The 23,271-nt window shown below is 34.9% G+C and overlaps 1 non-coding gene across 1 annotated transcript; it reads right to left on the bottom strand.

Annotated features, from left to right (window-relative positions):
- Positions 1-15,665: 15,665 nt before the first annotated feature.
- Positions 15,666-22,861, bottom strand: LOC107783876 (uncharacterized). The gene is made up of 8 exons (XR_012701231.1): positions 22,725-22,861; positions 21,083-21,643; positions 20,596-20,847; positions 20,395-20,476; positions 20,189-20,255; positions 19,239-19,424; positions 19,067-19,127; positions 15,666-16,315 (listed from the first exon to the last, which is right to left on the bottom strand). It is a non-coding gene; the product is annotated as an uncharacterized LOC107783876 (transcript).
- Positions 22,862-23,271: the final 410 nt, after the last annotated feature.

Here is a 23,271-nt window from a genome sequence, read left to right as displayed (position 1 = left end):
CATTGTCACACCCCTTTTCTACCCCAAAAAGATATATGTATGTTATTTTATGAATTGTGGAATAAAGAGTTTTTCCAATTGAAGTGACAAATTTGAATAAAGATTATTTTATTTAAAGAGTCATCACTTGGAATTGATTTTTCGGTGTTCCAAGTCACCTTTTATTTGAATCCCAAATCAAAGGAAGGTTTGACTCTATTATTAATTGGTCAACGAAAACAAAGTCCGAGTAAGGAATTCTGTTGACCGGGGAGAAGATGTAAGGCATTCCCCGAGTCCCGTGGTTCTAGCACGGTCCCTTTATTGACTTAAACTTGGCTTGAATTTATTTTGGATAAACTGTGTTTTATTTGGATTTTCATGTTTTACCTATCCACTTTTAATTATTAAAATTATTAAAGAAAATATTTGAATAAAATTGTCCTAACCGCACCACGCAAACGAATGTGTGACCGAGATGAATTTTATTAATTTTTGTCATAACAGCGCTACGCAAGCGAATCCGCAGTCATGACGAGGATTATTAGTACGTTATTACTTTTGGAGAAAATTACTACATTCGAAGAAAATAATTTTGAAAATTATTAAAAGTTAACTATCGTGCTACGCAAACCAATCCGCGAGTTTAGCAATGGATTTATTAAATTAAAAATTAACTAAACCTAACGAGTATGGTATGACATTATTGAATTAAATTATTGAATTTTAAACATCACGTTACGCAAGCGATTCCATAAAGTTAAAGCACGCCTACTAATTGCATAGCGTCTAAATTAATTAAAAAGCGCTTCTTTTTTATTTATTACTTGTTCGACCGAAAAAAAAAGATATTATTATTAAAAATAATTTCTAACTAATGCAAGATATTAAACCCGGGCAAGCTTATATTAAACTTTTATGGTATTGGGCCACTTGTTTTATTTAACAACAGACAAATTATTGATTTTAAAGAAAATGTCCATCTTACTTTCTATTGTCATTGAGCATACAGATTTTAGCTTATTTGGCCCATGTTGCTTAAGAGCCTCGATGACCAAAACAACACAAAATAACGAGTATTCTTCTAAGCCCAAATTGCTTCTTACATTGATGTTCAAACAAAAATTATTTTTCATAAAAGAAACTTATATGCTAATTATTATCTTTTATCTTCTTAACCAACTATTTCTAAAGGACTAACATAATATTTCTACTCATCTACACCAACATGGAACTAATCAAACTACACCCATTATCAACATAAAAAATCACGACTAAATATAAAAATTACAAAATACGGTAATACTTTAATGCTAAAGAGAAGAGCTATATTATAACATTATGTTGACTATAATTCAAAGCATCAAAATATTTGAAGCTAGAAGTCTTTCTTAGATAATTATACATGAACCATGAAAGTAACTCACATAAAAGATCCCAAACTAAACAAACATGGTTAAAAGTGGGGTCTTTATCTTTTTCTTAAACTAAGTAAACTTAACATAATGCAATTTCAATCACATATATAAAGAAGAAAACGATAATTTAACTAATTTTTAACAGATTTACATGATGATAACACTAATATAACATTCATCTTGAAACAAAATCAGATCTAACATGTTCCATCAACCAAACAGAGATCAAATCCTTCTTATTATCATCAAGAATCTGCAATATAAGAATTTGAAAGTTTCCTGGTTTGTAGAATAATAAAATACAGTAGTGCAGCAAAAAAAATTCAGCAGCGAATACAGTAGAAACAACAACAACTCAAGTGTTAAGACAACCCAGAAAACTCAACAAAGATGCTTGAAACTGGTATCTATCAACTTCACAAATTTCCTAAGGGATCTTTCTATTTTTCTCAAAGTTTTTGCACTCAAATAATACTCACAAAGCTCTGAAATTTCAGCTTGCTATATGTATTAAGCTGCTGATTTTTCTCAAAGATATATGTCTTTAATCAACTCTTCAAGATCTGTGTAAGTGTAATATTGAGTGTGAGGCCCCTTTATAGGAGAAGAGCAGCCCTTTAAATAGGCAAATAAAGTCAAATGTTTTGGACATATTTTGGTTCACCAAAAGTATGTCCAAAAGACTGACTTTGTGTGCTAAACACTGTTCAAAAGTTGTAAAAAATTATTGTATTTGTTACCACACAATGACTTTTGAGTTTTGTACTCCAAAGTGTTTGCACAGTAAAAACAACCAAACTTGTACTACTCCTTCTTTACTTTCAACTTTTATCCCTTAATCAAACTTATTAAACTAAATTTGCACAAATAAATAAATTAATTAAATAACTTATTCAAATGATCAATTAACTAGATTAATTCACCAATTGACCACTTAGTTAATTCCTAAAATGCACAAATGAAGAAAGAACTTTTTTTGTTGGTATTTTTATGATAGAAAATATGAAATTAAAGACACAAAAAATGAAAAATAATTAAAATAACAATACACTAATGACTTTAGGAGGTATTAAAATAGTGCAAAAATTAGGTATTCACAGCTGCCCCTCTTTGCTCGAGAACATGAAGAGTTTTCGTGCAAAGAAAAGTGAAGTCCATGGCTAATGTTTACTCACATAATACTCCAATGAAAGTATTTTCTGAAAAAGGGTGACTGAACCTTGCTTCCGAGGTTGGCTACATATCCTCAGATATAAAGGAATCAGGTCAGTGTAGTTCTGGAAAAATTTGGTAGTTGAGACTACCAGACACTGGAGTTAAGACTGTTGTTGTTGTTGTTGTTGTTGTTGTTGCTGTTGTTGTTGCTGTTACCGTTACTTGCTTCTTACATCAAAAGAAAAAGAGAAAAGAACTACATATGTCTACAAACTAAGAGTTATAAAATTCCTATCTATGTGCCTCTTGGAGTCAAATCTTGATTCTTGACTTGCTCGCTTGTGTTGACCTTAGATTGGATCTTGATGCTCTTTGAAGAAAATATTATGACTCAATCTCAGTAACTCGCCTTCTTGATTCGAATTTGAGAAGATGAATCTTGAGATGCTGGGTCAGTGACACATTATCAAAGTTAACTCCAACTATCTTGTGATCGAAAGATTTCTTTCTTCTGATGAGAAACTAAAACTGCAAGTTTTAATCTTCACAACATGTGCTCTACGACAGGGCCTGCAAAGCCATCAAAGACGAACAAAACGAACAAAATTGTTTGCCCCAGTTTGGCACTGAGAAAATTTTGTGAGTTATTGGGTAAAGCTGCCGATCAACTTATTTTATTTGAAAGATACAAAAATGAAACTAAAGGCTCTGAAAAGTATGTTCTTATCTTAGGTGTAAAATTGATAAAACTTAGACTTAGGAGGTTCATCTCCCATGGATAGCATTGGAATGACTGTGAGATTGAAGGACTCGAACTAGGAATTACGTCTCCTTGGATTGATGACTCATATTAGGAAGTGCGTCTCCTATTAGAATGAACACGGTTGACTCAAGCTAGGAGTGTGTCTCTTACGAGTGAGGTTGAAAGACTCGAACTAGGAAGTGTGTCTCCTAGGAATAAAGGTATGGATTTAGGAAGTGCATCTCCTATTGGAATAAGTCAAACTAGGAAGCGTGTCTCCTACGAATGAGGTTGAAAGATTCGGATTAGGAAGTGTCTCCTAGGATTGATGGTTCAGATTAGGAAGTGCGTCTCCTATTGGAATGACTCAAACTAGGAAGTGCGTCTCCTACGAGTGAGGTTGAAAGTCTTGGACTAGGAAATGCATCTCCTAGGATTGGTGGTTCAGATTAAGAAGTGTGTCTCCTATTGGAATGACTCAAACTAGGAAGTGTGTCTCCTACGAGTGAGGTTGAAAGGCTTGGACTAGGAAATGCGTCTCCTATGTTCAGATTAGGAAATGCGTCTCTTAATGGAATGACTCAAACTAGGAAGTGCATCTCCTACAAGTGAGGTTGAAGGGCTTGGACTAGGAAATGCGTCTCCTAGGATTGATGGTTCAGAGTAGGAAGTGCGTCTCCTATTGGAATGACTCAAACTAGGAAGTGTGTCTCCTACGGGTGAGGTTGAAAGTCTTGGACTAGGAAGTGCGTCTCCTAGGATTGATGGTTCAGAGTAGGAAGTGCGTCTCCTATTGAAATGACTCAAACTAGGAAGTGTGTCTCCTACGAGTGAGGTTGAAAGACTTGGAGGGAATGTATCTTCTAGGATTAATGGTTCAGAGTAGGAAGTGTGTCTCCTATTGGAATGACTCAAACTAGGAAGTGTGTCTACTACGAGTGAGGTTGAAAGTCTTGGACTAGGAAGTCTGTCTCCTAGGATTGATGGTTCGGAGTAGGAAGTGCGTCTCCTATTAGAATGACGCAAACTAGGAAGTGCGTCTCCTATGAGTGAGGTTGAATGGTTTGGACTAGGAAGTGCGTCTCCTAGGATTGATGGTTAAGATTAAGAAGTGCGTCTCCTATTAAAATAACTCAAACTAGGAAGTATGTCTCCTACGAGTGAGGTTGAAAGACTTGGAGGGAATGTAACCAGGGGTTGGCGCCTTGTATCACTAAGAAAGAATGTAACCAGGGGTTGGCGCCCTGTATCACTAAGGGGAATATAATCAAGGGTTGACGCCCAAACTAGGAAATGCGTCTCCTACGAGTGAGGTTGAATGGCTTGGACTAGGAAGTGCGTCTCCTACGAGTGAGGTTGAATGGCTTGGACTAGGAAGTGCGTCTCCTAGGATTGATGGTTCATAGTAGGAAGTGCGTCTCCTACGAGTGAGGTTGAAAGTCTTGGACTAGGAAGTGCGTCTCCTAGGATTGATGGTTCATAGTAGGAATTGCGTCTCATATTAGAATGACTCAAACTAGAAAGTGAATCTCCAACGAGTGAGGTTGAAAGTCTTGGAGGGAATGTAACCAGGGGTTGGCGCCCTGTATCACTGAGAAAGAATGTAACCAGGGGTTGGCGCCCTGTATCACTAACAAAGAATGTAACCAGGGGTTGGCGCCTTGTATCACTAAAGGGGAATATAATCAAGGTTTGGCGCCCAAACTAGGAAGTGCGTCTCCTACGAGTGAGGTTGAACTACTAAGAGAGAATATGGCTAGGGATTGGCACCCCGTATCGCTGAGAGAATGTAACCAAGGGATGACGCCTTGTATCACTTAGAGAGAAAGTAACCAGGGATATGATACCTTGTATTAAAGTGGAACCTCACTAAGGATTAGTGTACCTTAGGTTGGAAAATACAGCTAGGGATTGGCGTACCCTATACTAAACATGCGACTAGGAATGGTGTGCCCTATGTCAAAATGGAACCTCAACTAAGGACTGATGTACCTTATGCTGGAAATTGCAGTGGTTGATTATGTGATTATACGCATATCTAGAAAGAAAAAGCACTGACTTTGAAGAATTTACCTTTGGTGACATTCTTCCTTTGAGAACTTCATTTCTACACTACTTTGTTTCCTGCTTCAAACAAAGAAGGACTTGTGAGTTTTCAAAGTGGTGATCGGTTTGTGGCCTTGATGCCCTGAGTAGTCTGAATTCGCGGTGACCTTCTGAATAAGAACTGATTCTTTATACGTGGTACTGAGTTGCTCGGATAATCTGTATTGCTTTTTGAAACCTTGGCTTTCTATCGTTGGCCCCGACTGTTTCGTACCCGGATGTCACACACCCTTTGGTGGGTTTTTTTTATTTTTAAAATCAATTTTGATTATCTTACGCCCGGTATCAGTTTATGTCTGTGGTGCTATCAGCTTTGCCCATGAAGAAAGTATTTCTTAGCGACCTTTTTTATTTCTTCGAAACACTTTGTTCGGCTTATCAGAGGAAATCACTGTTGGATTTGTACCTTTGTCAATGCAGTGTATTCCCCACATCATTTGTTTACACTTCCGGGAAATGGTGACCAATATTGTGGTCCTTTCTTTGTTGGATTTCTAATCAAATAGACCAACAAAGTTTTCTCTTTGGAACTTTCGTTTGCATTAACCTTCGGATCTTTTATAACTTCAACAACGTATTATGTATGTTGTTCTCTGGGTATGTCATCTTTGATGTGCTACGATAGATAGTCAGAAAGCTGGTAACAGATTTGGAAATCATTTCTTGTTTGTTTTAACAAAGACTGACTCAAAATAATAATGCAAATGGACACAAAGACGCAATGTAAAAGTGAGAAGGAATAATATTTAACTGAAAATGCCACTTTAGGGGGAAAGAAAGAAAAAGAAAAAAAAAGGCTCATTTGAATATGGTAGCCAACTTTAATGATCATGACGTGCATTTTGGACTGAGCGGCCGAATCTATCTAACCAATCTACCATTTCTTCTTGGTGTTCCTTTTCGTCTTTGAAGTTGGCCTCTTTCTACCAATCATTTGCATCAAATCACAGCTCACATTCGACTAGTAGTGCCCCGAAAGGTTTTCACTAACCAGCCTCTCTCATTTATTTATCTCTACTTACCATCACCTTATAGTGCCCATGAGAGTTTTCACCAATAAGACTCTCTCATTTTCATTCATTTTTTTTTCCGCCTTTTTGTGCGAGCAACTTGACATTGTTCTATGTCGTGTGACAACTGTTGCTTATTGTGTGCTTCCCTTAGTATTTTTAAAGACTAATTGGAACATCTTTATTTAGAAGGTTTTTGGAGAGGGTTAGAATGAAAGGGTCACATTAAGGCTCAAAATAGACTCAAGATGATAGGGTTGTATATTTACAACTCTTGGAATCGACTCTTCATAAAAACATTTAAAAAAAAATCTGCCTATTTTTTAATTAGGTTAGACTGAACCCTAGTGTAGAGCCGCCTACGTATCCTTTAAAGGAATCAAGTCAAACATAGTTCAAACTAACATGAAATATTTCTTTGTTGTTTTTCTTTTCATCTTTCTTTTTTTTCTTTTTTTTTTCTTTCTCTTTTCCCTTTTTTTTTGTATAATCAAATTGTCCTAGCTCCTATTTTCTGGTGGCATGGATATTTAATTTTTTTTTAGACTCTATACTTGATTCCAAAAGAGGGGGTCAAAGAAAATAAAGCAGGCTCAAAAGAGGTGACGAAGGATATAAAGTGTTTGGGTAGCAGAAAAAGGGCCTCTCAGCCTCAAGAATGCCAAACATTCTATCTCTTCTCAGGTTCAACATTGATGGACATGACTCTCTTCTTAGTTTTGTTAGTCGTATAGCTCCATCGTTAATATCTTGTTTGCAACAAATGACTGTTGACAATTTGGAGCCACCTTTTCTTGGTTTTTGTCTTAATGTGAAATGATGCAATTCAGTATCAGCTAATCCATTTAAAACTCCTTGTAATGTACCTTCTATGGAGATTTGGGCCATCTTCCCCGATATGATTAGATTATGGCACGCCGTGGCAAACACCTTTTTTATTGATTAGTCCAACAAAACTTTAACCCATTCAAATATCCTTAAGCCGGATTTTCATGATAGATTGAGATGAAGATATTTAACCTCTACGGATATAACTATTTTGGTTCCTCGTGAACTTGACACAGGCTTATCATCAAAGTGTTTTAGCATTTTCCTTATCTTCATAATGTTTTTCCTTGATTTAATTCAAGACTTGACATGCCTTTTAAAATCTAGCCGAAAACTCCGCATGCATGTCATGTCACTGAAATTGGTGTGAAAGGAACTATATATGCAAGAAGAATTAAAAACAATGGATAAAATGACACACAACGAAAAGTTGTATTTTATTGATTAAAGGATAGAGAAGTTTGATGACATGACAAACAAACAACATCTGGATCACAACCTCGAAGTAATCCAAATGATAAAAATTATGACAAAATAAGTTACCAAGACTCCTTTCCGACAAGGAAAGGAGTGACTTTCCAATTACCAAGCTTGACATATTAGCTACGCATTTGCACATCAGCATTACTACTGAATTAAATAAGATTGCTTTGGAATCAACATTCAAATTTTAACTTTTTGGTCAAACCGTTCCCCAATATTGGCTATCGGATTTCAGGACTGGCGGCATGAGAAATTTCATAGCAACCAATTTGCCAAAAGACTTGGAAGAATTCTCATGTCTCTAACATCATATATCGTTTATCGTCTCACACAAAGCATGCCCTATTGCTCAAACTTGGTAAAAGTCAACTAACATTTTTCTCTTCTTTTCACCACCAAACTGTGCACTTGCCTTTTTGTGACCTTAGTCGAATCAACAATAGTGATGCTTATTCCCTTGGTTGAGAAGACGATAGAGTGATCCTATATTGTTTTCATGATTCTCCATTGCAAACCGACAAACCGACCACCTTTAACTAGCTTTTATTTTAAAACAACAAACATGTTAGAATGAACATATGTTTTTGCTCTTTCTTCTTTTTTCTTTTTCTTTTTTTTTTTTACTTTTTTTTTATTCAAAATCATTCGATCGAACCTGATATGGATTGCCTACGTATCATGTGGGAACATGAATCAGATCTTGCGTAGTTCATGAAGGATCAGTAATAAAGTAAATAAACTAACTCTTTTTTTACTCATATATAATTAACCCCACGAAACCTCCTAGCAAAGAAAATATTTTGGATTTTGTTTTGTTGAAAGAAAACTTCTAAAGAATTTTTTTTGTTTTTTTGATTTCGTTTTTTTTTTGTTTTGTTATTGTTTTTTTTTTTGGAATCTTCGAAAGAACGACTTTTTAAAAAAAAAATATTTTGGATTTTTATTTTTTTTTGTAAATTCAACATGGATTTTGAATTTATTTTTAAATTTTGGGAGAAAGACTTTTTTTTTAAAAGAAAAAAATATTTGTGGATTTGACGTCTCAAAGAAAGACTTCTAAAGAAGAAATTAAAGGAAAATATTTTTTTGGATTTCTGAAAAATTGGGGGCCGAAACTGATGAGGTTTGCCTACGTATCTCACATCCGGTGAGAATCAGACCTGCGTAGTTCGGTGGGTTTTGACGCAACAGAAAAATATGACATATTTTGAAAACGCCTTTTTTTTCTTCTTCGTTTTGTTTTTCAAAATTTTGGCAGAGTTTCGAGATATTTTAGATACCAGAATTTTCTGAAACGGGTGATTTTCTCTCTCCTACCTCATTCTTGGGTTTTATTGATTTTTTTTCCCTATTCTAGAAGTCGGTTAACATGCAAACCGAAATAAATAAATGTACAAGTAGCACGTAAAATGCATCACGATGGTTTTTTAATTTTTTTGGGTACACATATCCTAGACAAAGTCAAATGCACGTGATGCAAACAAAGCGAACCTACTAGGGATATCCAGCATGAGGTTTGTTCTTCTAGGTTTAAATCCTGGTGGAGAAGGTGCCTAGATTGGCTTACTCTAGCGGACAACTCGAGCAGAGGAGGGTCAGCGTACCGGTAGCATTGCTTTCCGGCTTAGCTAGTGGTGCTCTCCGCCTAAAACATGTGTTACTAGAATCCTTCATCGGGTGACAAACACCTCGGATATCTCAAAGAAAGAAGGCTATGTCAAGCAAATGCCCAATTTTAATTTCAAGAAGACTCAGAGAGGGTGTGTGAGAAGATAATTTATATGTACAATTCAACAATATCAAAGCGGTAAAAAGCAGACAAGTAGCGCATTAGGCCCAAATAAATCACAGTATATACAAAATTAATAAAGCCAAAAAAAAGTCAATGTACAAGTTCGAATTCTTGAATTTCCCAGCAGAGTCGCCAGAGCGATCACACCTATTTTCTACCCCAAAAAGATATATGTATGTTATTTTATGGATTGTGGGTTAAAGAGTTTTTCCAATTTAAGTGACAAATTTGAATAGAGATTATTTTATTTACAGAGTCGCCACTTGGAATTGATTTTTCGGCGTTCCAAGTCACCTTTTATTTGAATCCCTAATCAAAGAAAGGTTTGAATCTATTATTAATTGGTCTGCGAAAACAAAGTCCGAGTAAGAAATTCTGTTGACCGGGGAGAAGGTGTAAGGCATTCCCCGAGTCCCGTGGTTCTAGCACGGGCGCTTTATTGACTTAAACTTGGCTTGAATTTATTTTGGATAAACTGTGTTTTATTTGGATTTTCATGTTTTACCTATCCACTTTTAATTATTAAAATTATTAAAGAAAAGATTTGAATAAAATTGTCCTAACCGCACCACGCAAACGAATGTGTGGCCGAGATGAATTTTATTGATTTTTGTCATAACCGCGCTACGCAAGCGAATCCGCAGTCATGACGAGGATTATTAGTACGTTATTACTTTTGGAAAAAATTACTACATTCGAAGAAAATAATTTTAAAAATTATTAAAAGTTAACTATCGCGCTATGCAAACCAATCCGCGAGTATAGCAATGGATTTATTAAATTAAAAATTAACTAAAACTAACAAGTATGGTATGACATTATTGAATTAAATTATTGAATGTTAAACATCACGTTACGCAAGTGATTCCATGAAGTTAAAGCATGCCTACTAATTGCCTAGCGTCTAAATTAATTAAAAAGCGCTTTTTATTTATTTATTACTTGTTCGACAGAAAAAAAATGATATTATTATTAAAAATAATTTCTAACTAATGCAAGACATTAAACCCGAGTAAGCTTATGTTAAACTTTCATGGTATTGGACCACTTATTTTATTTAACAAAAGACAAATTATTGATTTTAAAAAGAATGCCCATCTTACTTTCTATTGTCATTGGACCTATAGATTTTAGCTTATTTGGCCCATGTTGCTTAAGAGCCTCGATGACCAAGACAACACAAAATAACTAGTATTCTTCTAAGCCCAAATTGCTTCTTACATTGATGTCCAAACAAAAATTATTTTTCATAAAAAAAACTTACATGCTAATTATTATCTTTTATCTTCTTAACCAACTATTTCTAAAGGACTAACATAATATTTCTACTCATCTACACCAATATGGCACTAATCAAACTACACACATTAGCAACATAAAAAATCACGACTAAATATAAAAACTACAAAACACGGTAATACTTTAATGCTAAAGAGAAGAGCTATATTATAACATTATGTTGACTATAATTCAAAGTATCAAAATATTTGAAACTAGAAGTCTTTCTTAGATAATTATACATGAACCGTGAAAGTAACTCACAGAAAAGATCCCAAACTAAACAAACATGGTTAAAAGTGGGGTCTTTATCTTTTCCTTAAACTAAGTAAACTTAACATAATGCAATTTCAATCACATATATAAAGAAGAAAACGATAATTTAACTAATATTTAACAGATTTATATGATAATAACACTAATATAACATTCATCTTGAAACTAAATCAGATCTAACATGTTCCATCAACCAAATCGGGATCAAATCCTTCTTATTATCATCAAGAATCTGCAATATAAGAATTTAAAAGTTACCTGGTTTGTAGAATAATAAAATACAGCAGTGCAACAACAAAACATTCACCAGCGAATACAGTAGAAAGAGCAGCAACTCAAGTGTTAAGACAACCCAAAAAACTATGACAAAGATGCTTGAAACTGGTAGCTATCAACTTCACAAATTGCCTAAGGGGTTTTTCTATTTTTCTCAAAGTTTTTGCACTCAAATAATACTCACAAAGCTCTGAAATTTCAGCTTGCTATATGTATTAAGCTGCTGATTTTTCTCAAAGATATATGTCTTTAATCAACTCTCCAAGATGTGTGTAAGTGTAAGATAGAGTGTGAGCCCCCTTTATAGGAGAAGATCAGCCCTTTAAATAGGCAAATAAAGTCAGATTTTTTGGACATATTTTGGATCACCAAAAGCCTGTCCAAAAGACTGACTTTGTGTGCTAAACACTGTTCAATAGTTGTAAAAAAATTATTGTATTTGTCACCACACAATGAATTTTGAGTTTTGTACCAAAGTGTTTGCACAGTAAAAACAACCAAACGTGTACTATTCCTTCTTTAATTTCAGCTTTTATCAACACAAAATTCAAATACTCAAATTCAATAAAAACAAATTCATTAAGCACTTGAAACTTTTATTATAAACTATCATGACTAAGCGAATAGCTATTTCAAAGCTAATGAATAACTAATTATCAGTGATTAATAACTATGAACGACTAAGCTAACATAGATTAAACACAACTAATAATAAAAATATAAATAATATAAATAATAATAATAAAATTAAAATTAAAATCATAAATTATGCTAGACATAAACTAACTACAATACAATTAGAAAAAATAGACAAAGGAAACAAGAATAGGGGTATAACAAATGAGGGCGTTCGGGGTGGTCGCCGGAATTTAGCCGGATTTTTAGTTGCCGGATTTTCGGGATAAAATTGACATCAATAGATAGGTCTTGATGAGCGTTATCCGTTGATGTAGGTATTGTGGGGGTGGTAGTGGCCGAAACTTCAAGAATTTGGGTTAAAAATGGCGGCTAAAGTTTTCTAGATCTAAAATTCAAGGAGTTTGAGGGGATTTTGAAGGATTTGGTTTGGAGATATGGAAAGAGGAGGTTGTGGAGATTACATGGTGTGAATTTGGGGGTGTTTGGAGGTGGTCCGCCACCGGTGGGCGATTTCCGGCGGTGGCAGCGGTGGTGGGGGTGGATATGGGAGAGAGAAGAGAGAGGAAGAAGAAAAGAATTATGGGGGAAATGAGGGCAATTTTTACATTTTTTAGGCTTTAAATAACTCTTGAGAGATCAAATATGGACCATTAGATCAAGGGGTGAGATTTGATCTTGGGTCACTTAATGAAACGACGTAGTTTTGAGGCAAAATTACGTCGTTTCAGACCCTTTCAGTGGCAGCCCCTTATCTTGCACTCTTGGTCACTTTCTCTTTCAAATTTGGCCTAATTCCCTTAATCAAACTTCATAAACTAAATTTACACAAATAAATTAATTAATTAAATAACTTATTCAAATGATCAATTATCTAAATTAATTCACTAATTGAATACTTAGTTAATTCCTAAAATGCACAAATGGAAAAAAAAATTGTGGTATTTTTATGATAGGAAATATGCAATTAAAGACACAAAAAATGAAAAAATAATTAAAATAACAATACACTAATGACTTTAGGAGGTATTAAAATAGTGCAAAAATTAGGTATTCACATTCATAACTAAAAGTATAAAGATTTAAACTCTAAGGCAGACATTTTAAAGTTACCTAAACAAATAATTGTTTTCAAGATGATAGAAGAACTTTGTAATTGTAGCTTGTTTCGTAGATTTCATTCTCTTACTAGCGATATAATGCTTGAATTGGGAAAGATTTGTGTCTAAATTTTCAGCAAAAAGGTATTTCCTTGAAAACAATCTAAGAACTTAAAAGTTAATTTTCTATCTAAATATTTTTTGGAATTTATTCAATGGAAAATATATTACGTGCAAATCTTCAAATCTTAAATCTTATACTAGATAGAAATTTTGTTTAATGGAAAATATTAGTGCATATTTTTAAAATGATTATTCGTAATCTTAAAGATTATATATGGATGTTATAGAAGTGTAATTTTACGAAGAACGTTCTGCTATAAATTTAGTTGTTGCTGTTAATAGAGAAGTAAATATAACTTAATAAATCGATTCTGAGAAAAACTTGACTTTTATAGTGAATAGTTGTTATATAGGAATTTTGTTATAAAGAGGTCTGACGGTAATAGTCAATGCCAAAAGATATGATGTAGACTCTAAGAAGGATCGAAAAAAGAGGAAATCAGAACATTTTGAGGAGAATTTGGGCACTACCGCCCTCGAATCCAGTTGTGTCAATTTGTGGAATAGTGGATTGGTTGTGGCTCTGGAGTTAAGCCCAGGTCTCTGATGTTTTCGGTTGCCATTCAATTTAGTACATTGATCAACTTTATCCCTTTTATATTATTTTGTTAACTTCGCCTTAATTGCGGTTTGCTAATGTTGTTCCTAATACCATGCCTTTTAACTCAAAAAAGAAAAATCCTTTGTTAAAGGTTAACACCTTTTTGGGATAAACTTTAATTACATAATGTGAAAGCAGACTTCGTTTTTCATATTTATATCAAAAAGTTATTCACTTTTTTACCCTTCATAGGTACCTTTTATATTGGATATAATTATAATTATAATCATTAATAATATTTTTATATAAAAAAAATCCTGTATTAGGGTTTAGGATTAGGTTTTTCTTTGTTTAGGATTAGAATTCTTTACTGACGTGTGACTTTCCTTTAGGTTCAGGACTCTCAGTCTTTAGGTTTTTCTTTGTTTACATTCTTTATGTTATGTATTTCTTTAGGTATAGGGTTAGATACTTAGATTTTTTAAATTTATTGGTTATTTTGTAAATCAATTGGCATAGTTTCTCTCAAATATTTGATAGAATAACGAGGAGCTGACCAGTTTTATAAAGGAAGCCATTATGCTATATTCTTTATCAGAAACTCTTACAGTATCAACGTATGCACATGTAATATATTTTGCTTGTGATTTGAGCTACACTTTCTCGCATGCATGTATCTATTCTTGAAGTTATGTGATAATAGAAGTTCATGCATTCTTGATAAACAATTCCAAATTAAAATTTCTGATTTTTATTTACAATATCACATATACGATTATCAGTGTAAAATTAACTTATTTACAAATTTTGAATAGGTTGTTTGAATAAATTAGTTTGGCATTCTAACTCATATCAATTAAAGACCTTATTAATTCAAAATTAATTTTTAATTATGCTTTATAATGGGAAAAAACAATGCTTTGTAGTGATAATTACTAATTGCATAACAATTCAAGTTGCTCATATTTTGTATGAGATAAACTTGATTACCTTTATTATTTTTAAATAATTTATTTAGGAATAGTAAACAGTTTCATCGATTCAGGTAAACAATTCCCCTTATCTCATAAAAAATAATCACTATAGAATCACTTTAATGTGCAGTCTATTTTTTTGTTATCACTTACAATTTGAAAATTAAGCTAAAAATATAATTGTATTGCACACCAAAAGACTTTATTACGTTTTGAAAGTTATATGCCTTTGTTAAAGTGTAGCTACGATTTTTCTTTTTTAACTCGTTGAGCTCTGAGATTAAGGTTTTTCGAAATATCAATATATTTGAATTATAGGCTACTTTAACTGCTTTAGCTTATATAATATTTATTCTATTGGTTCAGTCCTTTTGAAACACAATAAACATGGGACACGTGCATGAGTTTGGACATATCAAATTAACAGGCTATTTAAATAAACCTCCTGAGGTCCATCAACTAGATTAAAAGGGGTGATAAGGTAAAAAATAGCTAGATAACATACACCAAGAACATCTTTTGTAAAAAGATATAATAACATAACATGCTTTTATCTCATAGGGGCAGTCCGGTGCATAAGTTATTCCACATTCATGCAGAGTTCAGAAAAAATCGCACCTCAAGAGATATTAATAGTCTGCCATAATACAAGCATTAGTGTATGCTTTTATATCATATAATACAATATATACAAATGCTATATAACTAACTTGACTAATTAAATTGTTCATGTTTGCGCGTTTAGACAATCTTGAATTCACCTATTGCATCAGTAGAATTAAATGCATGTTGTATCTATTCAAACGCCAACTGCTATTATACGTAATTTATTCTTGTTACATACAATTTTATTATTAATAGACACGGCTTACACGTAAAACTAATTATATAAATTGACTCTTTTCATCGTTACGTAAAAACAGATTTTAACAATACAATATAATAATATTTAAGTAACAACCAAAATAACTATTGAATATAAAATAACAACACAATATAATACAATGGGTAACAACTATCCAAACAAGCTGCTAAAGGAAAGCCTAAACTGCAAAAACATCATCACCCTGAAAGCAGACAGATGGATCATGAAAGTAAGCAGATAATATTACATAATCAACAGGAGAAAGAAGCCTAAGCAACTAAACGTTCCCCAAAAAAGGAGGGAGGAAGAAAATCAAGAATGTTAACATGATACAGTTCAAAAATAACAGGCAAATAATCAATCAACTCCTTCAAAGGGAAGACCGTTGATGAGTACAAAGAAATTTCAGCCACCACATTCCACATTATTGTGATTACTACACAGCTCGGACCAGTTTATCTGTTTTCAAAATTGTCAAAAGTCTGAAAGCAAGCCTCTGTTCATATGGTGTCTGGAATCACAATATGTCTCTCACATGCAAATTATACAAGAGCATATCAAGAATTCTAGCTTGATTGACCAAGCAGACTGCAAAGAACATCAGAGTAAAATTTCCAATCTGAGCTTGTATCATCGATTGCCCGCTGACCAAATGGATGTTGTTCTACGTACTTCTGTACATGTTCGGCTTTTAATAACTCTTCCAAATAAATTCGCAAATCACCTCCAGGGCCTACAACATTGTGCAACTTTTCAAGATTCATAATCTCCATAATTTTATACCAACATATAGTACAAGTTTCTAAGAAAAACTCATTAGCAATTATCGGTGTTTTTAAAAGCAAAAGGTGTATAGGTCCATGATGCTTGAAGTGAGACACGAGAAGCGCACAATATATGAAAAATAAAAAATTGCCAAACATACATGAATTTAGTACTATAATAAATTGCAATTGAGCAACTAATTGGCCAAATACATAGACCATCCCTTAAAGTTGACACCACTTTTCATTTACACTTCAACTGAGGTCTTTACCTATTGAACACTTCAACTTGCCAGATATGTGTCTACTGAATCTTAAGTGTTGACATGACATATTGGGCATTTTACACTTGGTAGTGGGCACGTAAGTTTACTAAATTGCTGACAAGGTCACCAAAATACAGTGTATTTTCTATAAATATTTCTCTCTTTGCTCCTCCCACCTTCTATTCACTTTGAAGATCGAATAGACACCAAAATCCACACAAAAGGAAACAGATAGTGAGACCCATTTATGTAGTCTGATCATGGCTTCAAAAAGGAGCTTAAAAAGACATCGGCAATGGTGGCGCAGATTTGTCTTCCAATCTTTATGGTATCCTTGGATCTCTCGCTGTTAGAGTTGTTGAACACTTTTCATCATGTTCAGACTCCTCTTTTTGTTTCGTAGAAATTGATCTCAAAGGAGGTAGAATAGTAGTTCCAACAATTACCTACACTTCTTTGTTTCGTACCATTTGGTGCTTCTTTGAAAAACCTATGTCCTATGAAACCCCCATAACTCAAAAGAGCTCCTAATTGCAAAAATTAACCGAAAGCTATTAACTTTGTAAACGTAACTCTTCAACTTCTTGGAAACAAAGACAACCTCGCTATAAGAAACTGGTAAGACATAATAATACAGAGATGAGATAGTGCACAGTTGTGGTCTGTGCGCAGCAACGATGGTATTTTCGAGTGAAATCAAGGAGTTGAAATGGATCTTATTGAGATACAGGAGAAGGTGGAGATTTAAAGAATGGCAAGCTGTTGACTGGCTGCCACTCTAGCAGTGACAGGCTGCTCAGGAGGAAGAATATTGGAGGTTTGAAAATGAATGCTGGAAGAATATTGGAGGTTTGAAAATGAATGCATGTTAGGTAATTGTGGAAAGGTCTGTAAAAGAAACAAAAGGTGGTAGATGGTGGTGGATGGAGTAGGTCGCACAGAGGTGGTGGTGGAGATGCAAAGTGAAGAAGATAGCTGGTGGCTTGTTGTGATCACTAATGATGTATCAAAATGGTTCCAATGGGCCTAAAAAAAATGGTTCCACTGGGTTGTTCTGTTTCTCTTGGTTCCATTTTTTTTAATTTGGGTTAAAGCTAGGTGTCGTGTTATTGGTTTCTTTTTCCCACGTAATCGCGTTTGCTCTTACGCTCCTAGTTTTTTTATTAATTGTTAGTTGATGGCCTAATAGCACATATCTGCCAAACTCAGGTGTGCTCAATAGATAAAGGCCTCAATTGAGGTATCTGAATGAAAAGTAGTGACAACTTTAAGGGACCATCTCAAAAGTAAATTTTAAGGGACCATCTATGTATTTGGTCTAACTAATTTCAGCATCCAATATACCATAATACCAATATTATTCCAACTCCTCAAAGTTGAGATCCAAAGAAACCACCGCTATTTACACCTTTTGTAATGCTTCAGTACCATCTTGGTACAGCCTAACATCTTTTTTTCTTGATAAGGTACTGAGTACCAAGATGGTACCAAAAAGAAACAAAACAATGCAAGGAATATCCATGCAGTTAATTACAACATTTTCCTAACAACACCAGGAAGTCCAAGTAGTGATCAACAACAAACAACAACAACAAACCCAGTGTAATACCACAAGTAGGGTCTGGAGAGGGTAGTGTGTACGCAGATATTACCCCTACCTTCAAGAAGGCAGAGAGGTTGTTTCCGGAAGACCCTCGGCTTAGGATAGGTAAAGGGAAAGGGCAACAACAACAAGTACCAATTAGAAAACCGAAGAAAAAATACCGAGCTGAATACACTAGGTACTGCAATCAGAAAGCCGACACAAAAGCAATAACAAGTAATCACAGAAGTCAAGAGATACGAAAATACACAAATAACACTAAATCACGTACTAAAGCTACTGTTACCGACAAGGATAACGCTCGGCTACCTGTCCTAACCCTCTACCTTAATTTTCAACATTCACACCTTCTGGTCATGTCTGATGAATACTATCAATTAGACTACTCTTACACCAAAGTAACAAATTATGCAAACACTTGCCTAACATTTTTTTAGTAATTATCTTTTGCTGATCAAAAAGAATCGTTGCTCTCCATTTGGATAACTTTGCAAGCACACACTTCTTTGAAGCACATGGCTTCACCAATGAAGCGATAACCCCCGCTTCACCGCTTTAAGAGTAATGGCTTTTAGTATTACAAGTAATCATAGCAAATGAATCACCACTAGCAGATTGTTGCTTGCATATGTCCATCTATGTTAATCTAACTTCGTGTGTTGCTCATATGCATCACACCTAACATCATCAAGCAAGGAAAGAAATCAAGCGACAAGTGTGTCCAAACCCACTGCGGCTCACACTAGTCAGATGGTGGGAATCAGTTCAAATAGCCACTAAAAGGTGCACATCAAACATGAAAAGGAAAACAATTATCAAGTATTAAGCAGTGCCAGACATAGGGGTCTCACCTAGTGAATCATCATTCTCGACCTTGAAGTTGTAAGAATGAGGAAATATTGCAGTGTGCGCCTGAGGAAGATCATGCATAAAGTAGTTACAATCACGAGAAGAAATACCAAGTCAGAAGGGGTCATTTGAGGGTCAGTCTTGAGGCCAAAAAGAGGGTGGTGTCAAGCTTACAGGATTTAGCAAGGCCTTGTACGGAGAATCATCCAATAGTAAAGTATTTGATTCATCATAATCCCCTCTTTCCCAGGGTAGATTCGGATCATATCTGTCCCACACCTTGCTCAGCTCCTTGCAAACCAAGGGCTTATGCTTGTTATCAAGTGTCTTGAACATTGTCTGAGTGCTATGCGACATATCCTGCGAAATTTAGTAAATAGAAACTGCTTATTCTTCTAAGAGGGAAGGAAATAACAATAAATGAAATATACCAAACTATCTAAACAGACACACACACATCAATGGTCACAGAGAAGCATCAACCTGTGACTGCAATCTCATATTTTCTTCTTTGTCTTTTCTTTTACCTTTCTTAATGGTGGGGCTGAGAGGGAAGAAAAGAATGAACTAAACTTTAGTTAAGAAAGTTAACACAACATAGGAAGGTAAATTTTCACCAGCAACCTCCTCTCCTACCTTACAATAAAGGTGGCTTCTTTCACAATTGGATATCCTTTCCAAGACAAGGGCATGGTCAAGCAACGTAACCGGCAAAGTGCGTAGACGGGCAATACAAATGAAGTAGGGTCAATATAGTCACGAGAAGGAAGTCAAATATAATTTTCCCTCCCCTTTTTTCTTTTCCAAAAAGGGAAAAAACAGGTCCAAAGTTGGGAAAGACAGCCCATGTGTTCATGCAGTTGATACTGTTTTTCCCATGTTCGTGAAGGCTTTTTAAAATCACAATGACCCATCAGAGTCCTGACAATCTGGTTGACCACAAAGAATTCCTTATGCATCAGTGTAGAAAATGGCCAAAAGATCACATAGGAAATTGATGTTTCCCCCAAGCAAAGAAAGAAAATGGTAGGAAAAACCATACTCCTTATTCTTGCTTCTCTTTTGTTTAAGGGTGCAACTAGGAGGAGGGATATGGAACTATTTGTGGAAGGAAGAACGCTTACCCAACAAAATAACAACTTGTGCTTCATGTTTCCCAACAAATAATCAACCACCTTCACAATGATCTTCCTGCACAAACATATATTCCAATGCTCAAGTGAACCATAAAATGCATTAGAAAAACTTATATCATTAACGGGCTAAAATACAAAAGGTCAAGTCAGGAAGATGACAGAAATTCAAATAAGCACTTAAAATCGACGATTACTTGGATCTAGAAGACCAGATGCCCACGTCAAATCTTTCAAAGCAAAATTTCAGAAAATCATCACAGTAGGGTCTCTTGAATACTGCAAACAAAAGTGACAAGTACTTCTATGTAAGAACAATGCGTTGTTCATCTTGTGAATGAAGTAAGATTGAAAGATCGATAACAGAATAAAATAAAAAGCAAATTATCAAGTCTCACTTGCCCGTCTTGAGAAACATGCATCAGGATTACAATCTTTTGGCGGTGGATTGACTACATCTGCAAGTAGCCCATTAACATCAAGGATGAGAAGCTTTCTCCTCAAACGAGGACCTCCAATCATGCGGAAATCACCTGGCCTAACGGGAGCTGAATGAAAATGCATGATTAACCCTGAATTGTCGGTGAGTTGAGTCCTTTCACTACAGCTTTCCGCCGAAATTCTTCCAGCTTCAAATAATGAAACTTCTCCTTCAATTGCATCATTTGCAACCTTAGCATTATCTCTTTTAGCTCGCTCAGCAAAATAATCATGTTTTTTTTTTCGAGCAACTGTGTTCACTTCCTTTTTCCGGACTCCCGTCAGAGAGTCAAGCCCCCCTTCTGATATATTAGCATGAAAATTGTCACTGAAAACATTCAGTACATTTGATGATAACGCAATGCCGCCACGATTAGGCAACTCTGGCTCGTCCTGTTCATTCACTAAATCAGATGAAGGAGCAGAAAGAGACAAGTTTACATCAGCCATACACAATGCCTCAGTTGCTTTCCTCTCGGAAGATACGGAGTCATGAGTTGAAATGTTTGGATTGAGTAGGCCATTTTCTACTTCTCCATGCTTACTATCCAACAGGCTTGGATTTGAGGGAACATCGGTCTGAACCATGCTACATGGCTCACCCTTTTGGTTTATCGCTTTCATCACACTTCTCTTCTTCCTTCTCTTTTTCCTACCAGCACTCTTTTCCAAAAGAGTTGTGGCCGATTCCGTTTGTATTTTTAGATGTCCTAGAGGAAGCAATTGTGCGCTAAAATTCTCTAAACTAGCCATGTCTTCAATGGAACTTTCTTCATTTCTAGGAGCATCCAGATTTTGCAGCATTTCATCCAACCTTTGCTGTCTTTCTTTTCTGTTAGCCTTCTTCCTTGCCCTTTTTCTTTTCCTCTTTAATAACAATTCTGCACTCTTCGTAACAGAAGCTTCAGTTGAACTTGCGTCCATTTAGATATGCAGAAACTTTTAATGAGAGCACCTGGTGGATCACTAACAACAACAAGCCAGAGTGAGTCAGTTATTTAAAGACCTCCAACTTTCATTCAAGCGCATTACACATAAGGTGGATTGACAATGAGAGCAGTTGATTGATTAGATATTGAGTATTAATCGGGAGCCACAAACCACAAGTTATGAAAAAAAAAATTATAAAAAGGAGATATGTAAATTTCGAAATGGAAAATCGACGTACGGTAACCCTGCACATGTTTGACCCTGAGCTCAAGAAAAAGGGATATGTGACACTTCATGCACTAATTGCATGAACTTCTATCTTAGGTGCAAATTTTGATTGGTCAGTCTGTTTCGGGATTTAAGTGGTACCTTAGATCAGTTGATCTTGATAACTTCAATAATAAAAGGTGGAACTTTGAAATATGTGGTGTGGGTAATTGGAAAGACAGGTAAATGTCCATCCAATGCCCTCAACCCCCTTTTACTTCAAGACACAAATTATAAATGGTTGGTGATAATTCCCTCTGTCCAAATTATATGATACTCATTCACAACATTCAAGTACTGAAAGTAAATGTGGCGTGATGTTTACTCTATCTAACCTAACTTTTCAACCAATACTTCAATATTTTTTCCACTATCACAAATATAATGTAAAAGCCAAATCAACATTTAGACACCAGTCAAATACCGACATATAAACTGGCAGTCAACATTTGAAGGATTTAGCAAACGTTAGAATATAAATTTTAACAATTCATATTTTAAGGCCTTGTTCACTTTGACCTTTCGTGAGAGTAATATTCATAAAATTGATTACAAATATTTAGGAGCAGATCAATAAAAGGTCACAACTTTGTAGCAATTGTCACATGAAAACAAATGAGAATGCAAATTAACATGCAGGCAAAACAAAGAGCTACAGATATCAAATTTTGAGCCTTTATTTAGTACAGCTGGAGCTAACATGAAGCAACTCAAACCATACAATTTCTATTCTAGTATTACAAATCATATGAAACAGAAAGTAGGGTTTTTTGGTCACATGAGAAACATGTAGCTGGAAGTTAGAAAAGAATGGAGATATAGAATGAGAATAGAAAATAGAGGAGCGTACAAACTATATTTGCCGGAGAAGAAGATCGCAAGAAGTTCGCCGGAGAAGGAGATCACAAGAATTTCGCGGCCGAGGAAGAGTGATGGTGGCGCAATCGACAGTGCTGTCGTTTTAGAATGACGGGCAGGAATCTCAATTTTGGGTCCAAATATGGAATTCGTGCGCCATAGGCCCATAACTGCCAGAAGAAATCTGGGCTGGATTCTATGTCAACGGATGGATCTTTTATTCAGGCCTGTAAATTGGAAAGTGGCTTAAATGGGGACAAGTGCACAAATAGCCATTTCTAGGACACCGTGTTTAAAGAGTAGTCCGAGTTTACAAAAAATTTAAAGTTTAATCATCACTTAATCAACTTCCGACATGCGACTTTAAAATTAAAATCGCGGGTCAAAAGTTTCTAACTTCAAACCGGAGCATTTGTAGTCGTACCCTATATTTGTCACATTTTAACTTGTACCCTATTTTTAAAAATTATTGATTTGGTAGCCAGCTGACAAAAAATCAGTAATAATATGACAATTACACCCCTGACAAAAGATATAAA

Source organism: Nicotiana tabacum, chromosome 17 (assembly GCF_000715075.1).
Source record: "Nicotiana tabacum cultivar K326 chromosome 17, ASM71507v2, whole genome shotgun sequence".
NCBI classification, from domain to species: Eukaryota; Viridiplantae; Streptophyta; class Magnoliopsida; order Solanales; family Solanaceae; genus Nicotiana; species Nicotiana tabacum.
The sequence above is the reverse complement of the archived record's forward strand: the minus strand, read 5'-3'. Positions and strand labels throughout refer to the sequence as shown.